Below are 12684 nucleotides of genomic sequence, written 5' to 3'. Positions count from 1 at the left end.
AGAGGAGGAGATGTGTGGAAAAATATGTTTGGCGTTGGGTTTTCTGATGCGGCACAGACAATGCATTGTTTCTTTCCACACTGCGAGGAGCTTGCATCATTTTTCAGCCTGCACTCTTGGTACCTCACTGCGATGGGGGGATCTTTTTGACACCCAGGGATGATGCAGCAAAATCTTGGTCATGCTGGAAGAAGTCACAGTCATTGCGCCAAATTCAGGATGGTGATGTGCAAAGTTTCTGTCACACAGCAGGCGCTGTGTTGATTTTCCACTAGGGGAATCGGCTGCATCGTTCTGGTTTGACTGTGCGCGATCTGGTGGGGCCATGTGTCGAGTTTTTTGTTGCAAGGCAGATGCTGCATCGAATTTCCACTCAGGAAGTCTGGCTGCGTCGTTCTAGGTTTGGCTGTGTGGTGATATCTCAGTCGCAAGGCAGGCTGTGCATCATTTCTGGCAGGCTGTGGGTCGATTTTCAGCTCACAATGAGCTTCCTGAAGAGATTAAGGGGCATATTTATACTGTTTGTGCCGGAATTGCGTCGTTTTTTTTTACGCAAAGCTAACTCCATATTTATACTTTGGCGTTAGACCTGTCTAGCGCCAAAGATCTTGGAGTTAGCGTCATTTTTTAGCGTGGACACCTACCTTGCGTTAATGATATGTAAGGTAGGCGTTCCCGTCTAAAAAATGACTCCAAGGCATGTGCGCCTTATTTAAACTCCCGTGCAAAAATGGCGCACAGGAGTGGGAGGGTAAAAAAAAATGACGTCCAGACGCTTTTGCGTCATTTTTTAACGCCTTGTCAGGGCAGGCGTTAAGGGACCTCTGGACTCGGAAGGAGCCCAGAGGTGCCCTCCCATGCCCCCAGGGACACCCCCTGCCACCCTTGCCCACCCCAGGAGGACGCCCAAGGATGGAGGGACCCATCCCAGGGAACTTAAGGTAAGTTCAGGTAAGTAATTTTTTTAAAAAAAAATTGTGGCATAGGGGGGCCTGATTTGTGCCCCCCTACATGCCACTATGCCCAATGACCATGCCCAGGGGACATAAGTCCCCTGGGCATGGCCATTGGGCAAGGGGGCATGACTCCTGTCTGTGCTAAGACAGGAGTCATTTCAATGGGGGTTGGGAGTCAAAAAAAATGGCGCAAATCGGGTTGAGGCCAATATTTTGCCTCAGCCCTGACTTGCCCCATTTTTTGACGCCCAAGCACCATTTTCCCCTACACCGGCGCTGCCTGGTGTGGGTCATTTGTTTTTACGCACACCAGTCAGCTGCGCCGGCTAAAGTCATTCCATAAATAAGGCGCCCGCATGGCGCTTTGGAATGGCGTTAAAAATTTTGACGCACAACTGCGTTGGCGCAGTTGTGCGTCAAAAAGTATAAATATGGCCCTTAGTCTTTTTGGCCCTGAGACTTCAGAAAACAGGAGGCAAGCTCAATCCAAGCCATTGGAGAGCACTTCTCATAAAAGTCAGAGATCAGCAGGGCAGCAGGGCAACAGCAGGGCAGCGGTCCTTCTCAGCAAAGCAGTCCGGATGAGTCCTTTAGGCAGCCAGGCAGTTCCTCTTGACAGGTTGCAGGTTCAGGTCGAGAGATGTCTGACTTGGTGGGGTCAGAGACCCAGTTTATATACCCGAAAATGCCTTTGAAGTTGGAAAGTCTTCAAAGGGTGGGTTTGAAGTGCACAAGTTCCCCTTTCAGAACAGGGTCCCAGTAGGGGGGTTGGCAGTCCATTGAGTGAGGGCAGGCCATTAGTCTTTGAAGAGTAAGCGCCAGGTCCTCCACCCTTCCAGCCCAGGGAGACCCATTCAGTATGCAGATGATTGCAGGAGTGACTGAGTGTCCTGTGTTTGTGGTTGTCTGGGTGAAATGCACAAGAAAGCTGTCAACCAGCCCAGCCCAGACATTGATTGGAGAGAGGCTGTAAGGCACAGATGGATTTTAAGTGCAGAGAAACACTCACTTTTTAAAGGTGTAATTTCTAAAATAGTAATATAAAATCCAACCTCACCAATAAGCAGGTTTTCTATTACCATTCTGGCGATACTAAATATGACCTACTACTAGGACAAATAAAACACATATGTACATGTCCTGCCTTTTACCTATATAGCACCCTGCCCAATACGTTACCTGGGCTTACCTTAGGGGTGACATATGTAGAAAAAGGGGAGTTTAAGGCCAAGTACTTTTAAATGCCAAGTCAAAGTGGCAGCGAAACTGCACACACAGGCCTTGCAATAGCAGGCCTGAGACATGGTTATGGGGATACTTATGTGGGTGACACCACCAGTGCTGCAGGCCTACTATTAGCATTTATTTTTCAGGCCCTGGGTACATGTAGTTCCCTTTACTAGGGACTTAAAAGTAAATCAAATATGCCAATTGGGAATGAACCAATGTTACCATGTTTAAGGGAGAGAGCATTTGCACTTTAGCACTGGTTAGCAGTGGTAAAGTGTGCAAAGTCCTAAAACCAGCAAACACAGTGTCAGAAAAGTAGAGGGAGTCAGGCAAAAAGTTGGGGGATGACCACTTTAAGGTTGTCAGGTCTAACAGGTTGCCCCGAGGTCAGGTCTCCTCCACCTCATGGAGCCGGTGCAAGTTTTAGGAATGGGGTACCCACAAATATAACACAGTATCGCCGTGTCTGTGCCAACGTATACCAAAATGTGCACTCCTCAATGGAGGTTCAAGCAAAACACTTTATTTAGGCAATGCTTTTCGATCAAAAAGATCTTCTTCAAAAGCCATTATGGAACCCATGTCCAACTTTCCTTAAAACACATTCCCCATCAGTGAAAAAGAAAGGTACAACAAACCATCAAATTACATAGTATGAAAGACAGACATTTTGTGTGCTGCAAGATAATTCCTACATAAATCAATTCAAAATTGAAAATTAATTTAGATTCAATACCAAGCTTCTGTTGGCAAACATACTAATAATAACATTGTGTAAAAAAAAAAATCATAATGTTGCATTAATAAACCAAAGGTTGTGGTCAAGTGGCCATGTTTTAGTGTGTTAAAAACCCAAAGTTGTGGCCAAGTGGCCATGTTTATTAATGCAACATCATGATTTGGGTCATTTTTATGTAGTAATGTTCCAAATTATCTGAAATGTGATTGATTTATTACACTAAAATACTGAAATGAACTGCACACTTTTTGCCTGCATTCATTAATGACTGAGAGTAGTTTTACTCTATCAGTGATATTTTTTGTATTTTTTTTTCACAGAAACTTGGTTTTGAATTTAAATAAATTTTACATTTTTCATTGATTTATGTTGGAATTATCTTGCAGCACACAGAACATCTGCCGTTCATACAACATAATTTGAAGATCTGTTGTCCCTTTCTCCTATGGCTTATGAAAAAGATGTTGATCGAAACACATTGTTGCATAAAGCATTTTGTTTTAACTCCCATTGAGGAATGTGAGGATATATATATATATATATATATATATATATATATATATATATAAGACATTATAGTTAGGTAATTAATTCACTCGTACAAACCTTAGAAATTCAGCAGTTATAGTTATAATTATTTCAAGTAACTATAATTCGCGCCCTAAGGTAACTATAACTTGCACCCCTACCATGCACAGTTTTTTCTTCATTATTTGACTGCTAAGGTTCATTGATATTTTTAAAGAAAGGTTGTCATGAGTGCTGTAATATCTGTGGGAATTAGCAGTGAATGGCGAGCGTGCGAATTATAGTTACCTTACAGCGCTCGTTATAGTGACTTGAAATAATTCTTACTATAACTGCTGAATTTCTAAGGTTTTGTACGAGTAAATTCAGAACTTAACTATAACATCCCTTTAAACTTTGTTTTTTTAAGTGAATTTCTATGTTTTTTTTCTTCTATTTCCTAACTATAGTGTCCCTGTAATCTTTGTTTTTTTAATTAATTCCTATGTTTGTTTTAATGTAAAGTAATTTTAATTACTATACTTTAATCCGACCACCCTATAAACAATCAACCACGCACTGCACATGGCCTTCATCCGTATGTGGCATGGGTTATCTTCCTGGCCCCTATAACCACCCAACCCAGTGCCATGCATGGGCTTCAGCCATACATGGTGGGGGTTGGCCACGGGGCCTGGCTAGCATGACTGGGTCTGTGAGTGGGTGAGTGAGTGTCGTGTGGATCTGTTAGTAGATGTGTGAGTCTGTGACTGCCTGCATGAGTGTCCGAGTGCTACTATGAATGAGTGAATTAGTGCATGAATGAGTCTGTGAATGTTTTTTTTTTTAAACAATTCTGCTAATCTGCTAATTCGTGGCAACATTACATGGGGCTACGCTGAGCATCTTGAGGTATTCACGAATGTTGTACGCCATGAAAAAAAATAAAAATTAAGGTCATAATTTCACCTTCAAATACCCCTAAATCACAGCCCTGGTGCCACTTTTCATTTTATTTCTCAGCCCCGGGAACCATGTCCCCTTACCTAAAATGGCAGCCACGATTTTATGGTTGGTTTGTGGCCAGCCAATCACAGCATTCCTGCTTGCCCATTCATTTGTGAATTTGCAGCGATAATTGTGAAAACTTCATGACCGATCAGTGGCTCTAGATATACAAATTTGGTGTTCCTTTAATTTCTCTTAACATTTTGAATGGATTTAAAGCAAATAACAAAAAGCATAATCTGTGTACCAAAGCCTAGTTTTCTGACAAATTTGTTGTATTTCTGTCCAGCAGTTTGGGCTGTAGTCATGTTCAAATCTCCTATGGGAATCAACCTTAGAAATACATGGTTTTTTACCCCTGCTTTTTTAAACCCCCGCTTGACAGATCACCCTGAAACTTTCCAGGTGTGACAAGAATCACCAGCATACTTTCTTTTGGAAAATTTTGTGAAGATTCGTCAAACGACGCAAAAGATATAGGCAAGCCAAAAAAAGCTTTACGGAAAAATGGTCCTAATTATAACTACCTACTGGCTACCGCCAGTAGGTTTTATATATATACATATATATATATATATATATATATATATATATATACAGTATATATATATGAAAAATACACCCTGTTGAAACACCAGGCACCAACCATCAACCAAAATAGTCAAATTGCACTAAATAACATCACAGGTGCATCGCCGATTGAACTCCCAGAAAGAGCGAACCCTGTTGTCATGTGGGCTTCAAGTTATTTCGAAGGGAGTGGGTCTGAACACATAGGGAGAGCACACAAGAGTGGAACTGAGCCACGTGCACCCAATTTAAAGTGAGCATCAAAATGCAGAAGCAGTCGTGTCCAAGTGGGCTATACTATCTCGGGTGCCATGCTGTACCTCAAGGGAACATGTAAATAAAGAAAATAGCACACTCAATAAAATATACGCAATCGAGCGCGAGTGGGCTCTCACATTGCCAGACCTAAGCTATAGCCAGAGCCCCGGGTAATAACCAGTATACACATAAGCATCTATTACAAAGTGCATAAACCATAGAGTGCAAGTGGGTATAGTCAAAGGCTGAACGAAAAGATTCAATCAGAAGCCAAAATAGATCTGGAGGCTCACACTGAAAAGCTATAGGGCATAGTGAATATTCACACACGCCCCTCGATACGATCAAAAATACTGTAACAGGTTAAATATCTACTAATTATATCTACTAAAGCTCGTAGCAGCTACTGCAAAGGAGAAATCCATTACAGAACTTCCAGAAATCACATAGTTGCTCATAGATGTGGCTGTCCGAGACTGCGCCCCATTCCACTAATAAATGTGACACTTCCCCATATTCTCAGTCAGTGTCGTCCAGTGGGGAATTCCAGTGCAGCAAGTTAGGTTACACTGCGATGCGTTTTCGCAGAATAGAACATTTGCCTTTTTATGAGCAATTGACGGGCGGTAGGAATATTCGTCTAGTTATATATGTAAATGCTCACAAGTTTTCTTGAGGGCCAATGACCAGTCAATACACATTCTTAACTCCCCTTTTAAATTTCTCTTCGGGAACTTAGGATCATGGACATCAGAATTATGGAGAGATAGGTGCCTACTTATGCGCAGGGTTGTCAAACTCAAGCTGCAATAAAATTAACATTAGGCCGCATTATGTGGATCAATCGGTGACATTAATGTATCGTATTTTGTCATTTAAATACCTACACATATTGTTTGGGCAAAGTTGTACGCTGTTATTATCAGATTAACAAACAATTGCAATAGGTCAGTCATTCCACAGAACTGCGTTTTTATGCTCTTTTTTAGCGACGTTGGATTGGCTTAGGCACGAAAAATGGAGCGAAATCGGCGAATCATGCAGCACATTGTGAATTATGTGGTGAAAACAGTAAAGCGATAACTGCAGAAAACGCAGCGACCGCAGAATCGCATTATTCCAGTGTCCCTGTGTATGTCTGTTATTCAACGCCATAGCATGTAGACACTTGGCAGACGACAGCCAAGTTAAGGTTTCTCTGAAGCAGTATTGAAAGGCGACTTGCCAAATACAAAAAGTTGTTGGCCAGTGAAGGCGTTCTGTGTGAAGAGATAAGAAAACTTACTCAGACTGTGTGAGCAGCGACATGCGACAGGCTCTACAGAGCGGGAGAAGCACATGGTGTTCACCATGGTGACTAATTTGAACTTCATTAATATGTAAACAAGGCGCCTGAACAGTTCAAGGACAGTGAATTTTGAATCACTGCAATTTACTCCACACACCTCTTCGCTTTCCTGCCCGGAACGAAATTCCGCCAAAAGTGTAGTGAAAGGTCGAGACATATTTTACCAGTGACGGTTTCTGTGCACGGGCGTCGGGGCTCCGCCCCCTGTATAGTCAAAGTTAAAAGAAAGCAATCAATCCAATATTATATGTTTTTAATTTAAAAAAAACCCTCTTATAACTTTAAAGAACGGGGAGCACTGCACTGTCTGCCCCACCCGCCGACACCATTGTTGTAGTTCCTGTTCTTAATAACAGTGCAGACACGTGACTGACACATTACTTTACCTGCTCTCCCAGCGGACCCAAAGTCTAAGTATTTGCCAGGCTGACAGTCTCACAGCCCTGAGGGCTGTGATGTCATCAGCTCGGCAAAGACCTAGCATCGAGGCCCAGTCTCCACCCACTGATGACGTTGAGGTGAAGTTAGCCCTGGGCGTTTTTAATGCAAGCCCTGTAGGGCTTATACTCCACATCAATCAGAGAGTGGAGGGTATTGTCACTCCACCCTTTCCTAACTTGTTACAGGGTGTGGGTGGGACCACCCTGTGACAAGTTGGGAAAGGGTGTGGCGAACGGGAAGCCATAAAATCGAGTCTGCGCACACTCGACTTGAGTGGTGTCTGAGACTGCCAGTGCTCCCACGCTTGAGCCATTTTAGTAACAGTGCATGCCGTGTGTAGGTTCCGATAGATCTATGATTTACTGCAGTGCCGCATTGACATATGTAAAGGAGTCAGGCCAGCATTCGGCAGTTCACCAGGTAAGGGTCATAAAAAATAAATTAATAGCTGCCGGGCCTAGGCTCACTTGCATAGTTGTAATTCTTCAAAAGGACTGTGCATTTTCTGTCGAAACTTGGTACTATTTTAAAACATTTCTTCTTGTGCTTTAACAAGTTCAGAGTTACAATTATCGGTGCTAATAAGTACACATGCTGTTAACGAGTAAATTGGGTTTATATGAGCGTAATCTCACTTTATTATGTTTGCTTAAAAAAGTGAGTTTGAAGTTGCATTTGGTGGAATGTAAATTAAATGTCTTTTTGTATGCGCCAAAGGACAAACTCTGTAGGCCTGTGTTTCCAGCGAAATGTGCGGTGCAATTATTGTGAAAAAAATTGCCTCTGAGTTTCAACATGCATGCATCTAACTTTTACCCACTACACCCTACATTGTTTATGTCCAATTGCAAAATGATCATGTGTCACTGCCTATAATAATCTTTCAAACTCCCCATGAGCAGCAGGCATTTTATATATGGCAAATCCAATTACAAATCACTGCAATTCAAACAAAGCAATGGCAGGAGTATGCATGCATATCATGCATGATTTCACACGAGGCTGAGGAACCCTATGCACTCACACACGTGGCTGTTACAGGGTGTCGGTCCCTGCTAGCTCGCGCCTATATGTTTAAAATGGCCCCACTGATGTTCATCCACTATTTTGTTTCCACATGCCAGGCCTGGGTATATAGATTTAGTTGGGGCACAGAGCCTAGTTGTGCTGCAGTCTGTCATGATTCACCTAGTCCATGTATTACATGTTTTTTTAATATACATATGCACGTATGCCAGCATCCCCCCTAACGTGAACCTCCGCATTCATAATCATAAGCCACCTCTGTGGACTAGACGCTTCAACGCCAGATCATTTTAAAAGTAAATGAAAACAGAAACACCAGTGCAGAACCAAACACACGTCATGGAGGATTTCAACCAGACACGTCGTGGCAAATGAAAAAAGCACCAAAGCAAACAACAAAGGATGTTGGCTAATTGCTTGTTTGTGTTCGTTAAGTGCATGTGTTGTTGTTTAAGGCGAGGGAAGGTCATTGTTATCCTGGTTCTGAATATTATGTACAGTGCAATGGGAATAAAGGGCCGAGTTTCAGTGTCGACAGATCTGTCAAACAAATACACTGTGTGGGTGCCCGGTGTGCCTGGCAGCGCATCTGCTGGGTATATAGCCCTCTGTGTCAGTGCAGGCACACACTTGGTTACAGGGCCTTCATTGTGCCGTAGGTGGGTGGTGTGGTGTGTGGTTTTGTAACTGTATGTCATCAGAGCTGCCAAGCTCCCATACTGCATGTGACATGTCCATGTTTTGAGTACATTTGCCGTTTGCGTGTGACATTCAAATGGTTTTGTGACACTTTTCTACAGTAATAAGACACATTTCAGAAAGGATTGTGAGACACCTACAGCTATTTGCACTTTTTTTTAGTCAACAGCAAAGTTGCATTCTGGGATTTGTAGTTTTGTTTGTAGAGATTGCTGAGGACAAAGAAGTAGATTGGTTGAATCTTCCTGGCATCTATGCCAGCCACCTGGATACATTTTTGTCAAGTTTAGGTCCAGGCAGAAATGTAGGTGATACTACAGCATTGTGTTTTCTGCTGTATTCAGTTAATTAGGTGACAACTGCTAGGGGCATGTAATGTCTGTGAATCAACCCTTGCTGGCGTTGTGCTCAAACTTACAAAGGCTACTTCTGCTACACACAATAGCATTTGCAAATGATTGGTTTATTATTTTCACTATCAAATTAACTGGAATTATAGTTCATCTCGCATGGCTTTGTGTTGAGATCCATATACAAATAAACAATGCATCAAGCCTGCAGCACTATCTTTATATAAAAGAACTTTCAAACTTGAGGTTGTGATTGACAGGAAGAAAAACATGGTATACTCGAACTTTGAGCAGGCTGGAAAGACACTCATTAAAAATCAGTCAGCAATGTGTGAGGGAGAAACGAACCCTAAAACCTCTTGACAGCTGCACACAACAATAAAGAAGGAAATCAGGCTTACCTAACAAGCCAGGCTTCTGAAACATATTCCTTTTATTTTAAAAAATGGAGCTTGAAAATGCAGCTTTTTATCCCATTTTTGTTAAATTAGATTTGCACAGGAAACGGCGACTAAGCTCCCCACAAAATGCTGTGCCACACTGCCCTCTCTCCCCCACCCCTAGGACGAACCCCAGCCCCACCACTCACAAACTTCACCAGCCGCCACTGCATTTTACTGCCGAACCATTGGTCCTATTCAGAGAGTCATTTATGCTGCTCCCAGCATGGGGATTAAGAAATAATTATCTACACTATTTCGAGGCACAAACCCAGCATACCTTTACCAGTGGCCGAGGTGCATTAAACAATTATAGGAACTGTGATGCTGCATGCAAAGTGGCGGGGTCAGTGAGCATGGGGGTGGGGTCAAATGTGTGGCTAAAAAACGGTGGTGCTGTGCCCTGTGCCTTATTTACAAGGCAGCGCTAAGCCACTTTAAGTGGCTTAACGCTGCCTTGTAAATGTGGGCCCCTCTGAGACAGTTTTCTGCAGCACAGGACCGTGCAATGGGTGTTGCTGTTAGACGCTGCCTCAGATTTACAAGGAATCGTAAATCTGAGGCAGCGCCAAAAACTAACGCCACCCCAAGGGTGGTGTTAGCATGGTGCAACGAGGAGAAAATACTTTTATTTCTCCTCGTTTTTGCTTTTTATATGTATGCTGCATTCTGCAGCACACATAGAAAGCTCAAATGGCCATAAATGATTCAATATTAAGGATTTGCTACTTCTATGTGTGTTGCATTCTGCAGCACTCACAGAAGTGCTAATTTGCCATTGTAGATTGTTTATGTGCAGGAAGGGACATCTTCCTGCACATAAACAATCATTCCCTATAGTGCAGCCACCCTTGCACTATGGTGGAAGGATGCATGTGTTGGCACTGGCAGCTAAATTTAGCACTAGCACTAGGGGAAACAGAGGGATGCACCATATTTTTGTAAATACATCGCATCCCTGAGTTTCAGAACTGACGCAGGGTGGCACTGCCAATTTTGGCACAGCACTGCGCCAGTTTCATGTATGGCCCAAAATATTCTGTACTTTTTTTGGTCTTTCACTGTCAGGTAGCACAGATTAAATGAAACATAAATTTAAAAAGTTGTTACTCATAGGGAAATGCACTATAGTATGTTATGAAACCTTTATTAGTTAGTGCGCTGCAGAGATCTGTGTGCAACTGGAGGATCACAGAATCTTAGTTAGTGCAGTGGTTAGAGCCTGTGTGAATGAATATGCAAGTCATTCTTTTAAATTTGCATTACACACAGTGTAGTGTAGACTGCTACAAAATATACCAAAAGGTTTTAGATAAAATATACATTTTGGAAATATCCAGACTGAATGTAATGCAATTTTTATGACACAACTGTCCTTTCAACACCTCATCAGAAGTAGTAAACTCTATGTAAATGCAATATCAATTAAAACCGTGCACTTCACAGCTCAGTTGGGAATTATTTGCATTACCACTCAAAAATAAATATTTTTCACCACAAAGCTTTGAGTGTTTTTATCAATTAAAGACAGCATGGGCTCCCAAGCGTCCTTTACATTTGGAAATTACCCTGTACATTTGCAGATTAACTTGTTCCCCACATTTTCATTTCATTCAGGAAACCACACACCCTGGCAGAACGGTTTGTTTAGCTGTCTACTGGCTTCGGTTTCACTGCAAGGAAACTCACTGCATGACACTTCAACTAAAGCATTTACAATATATATCTTTTTACAAGAAGTAGGGGAATGGTTTCTGATAAATCAGAAAAGCAGGGACACGCCGTGCCCCTCCGACCCCGCAGACTTTGACCCCTGCCTTTATGTTAGTAACAGTTTCCCTGCGGTAACTAACTCCTATTGTCTGCAGTGCCTCAAAGTTGTCATTCTTATTTCAGTTTTCTATCTTATGCAACGGCCACTCTTTATATATGTCGGATGTGGTTCAAATAAGTGCAACAACATTACTGAAGACAGATAGATCCTTCCGACCACTGCTGCGTGTTCCAACTAACCAAGGCAAAAGGTTTCATTTTATTAATGACAAAAGAGGACAATGTGTGGTGCCTTTTATAACGTCCATGCTTGCCAACAAACGGAGTCAGAGGCAATGATATTTGCATTCCTGCACCCTAGCTCAGCTTTAAAACAGCTTGGAAGCTGAAAGCCTTGCCCCAGTTATGTCAGTGACATCACCAGACATCTGAGCCAGTGACATCGCACGACATTTGGAGACTTGCCAGCCTCACTAAAAATCTCACAGCACGAGGAGGGGGCAGGGCCTTGGAGGGAGCTTGGCATCATGCTGAGAACCACCTAAGAGGCATGTTTGCCCCCACTTCCGTCCCGGCCCCAACCCCCCTCGTCTAAAAAAAAAAAAGCTTACTGAGTCTGCTGCTGATATCCTGGGGGTGTTTTTACACCCATTAATGGACATCCAGTTAAAAGCCTCAGAAAACAAGTTAAAAAGCACTGTTTGGAGTGGTTTTCAGATCCTTTTCTCTGCCACCATGTGATTTTGGCTCCTTACTGGGAGACCATGTGAGGGGAGCAAATATCCTGTGTCACACGGTGGCACCCTATGAGTTGGCAGATCTGCTTTTGACCTAAATGGCATCCCAGAGAGTGTCCAGATCTCACAATAATGCACCTTACAGTAGAAAACCAGATGACAGACAGTGTTCATGAGTTGGACATAAATTCTAAAAACATTTCCATCTAAAGACACCCCTCCCCCCAACCTCAAACATTAGCCTAAATCATTTCCAACATTGGTAAATTGAGTACTTTAACTCTGGATATAAGTAAAACGTGTTCATTAAAGCAATTAGAAATGGTGGAAGTAGTGTTGGAATTGAAACACAATAACTCCAGTAACTCTAAAATAGGAAGAGTGTGGAGGTGGAGTTAAAGAGAGAGGATCAAGGAGCAGAGTAGCAAGTGAGTAGAGTGAGTCAGGGTAGAGTCAGAAGGTGACAGCCAGCCTAATGTCTGTAAGTGCATATACATTATGATCATAAACTCTGTTCCAAATTAATTTGACAATTAGAAATGTAATATGAAAACTGTACTGTGTTACAAATCGGGTTGCTAGTTGATAGAGGTATACACCCT

General features: G+C 42.5%; 1 long non-coding RNA gene across 1 annotated transcript in view; it reads left to right on the top strand.

Annotated features, from left to right (window-relative positions):
* The first annotated feature begins 7217 nt into the window (after window positions 1-7217).
* LOC138294207 (uncharacterized) overlaps window positions 7218-12684 on the top strand; it is a 220508-nt gene continuing 215041 nt past the window's right edge. The window contains exon 1 of the long non-coding RNA XR_011203269.1: window positions 7218-7477. This is a non-coding gene — a long non-coding RNA (uncharacterized lncRNA). The remainder of the gene's footprint in view (window positions 7478-12684) is intronic.

The sequence above is a fragment of the Pleurodeles waltl genome, chromosome 4_2 (assembly GCF_031143425.1).
Source record: "Pleurodeles waltl isolate 20211129_DDA chromosome 4_2, aPleWal1.hap1.20221129, whole genome shotgun sequence".
NCBI classification, from domain to species: Eukaryota; Metazoa; Chordata; class Amphibia; order Caudata; family Salamandridae; genus Pleurodeles; species Pleurodeles waltl.
This window is presented reverse-complemented; position numbering and strand designations above follow the sequence as displayed.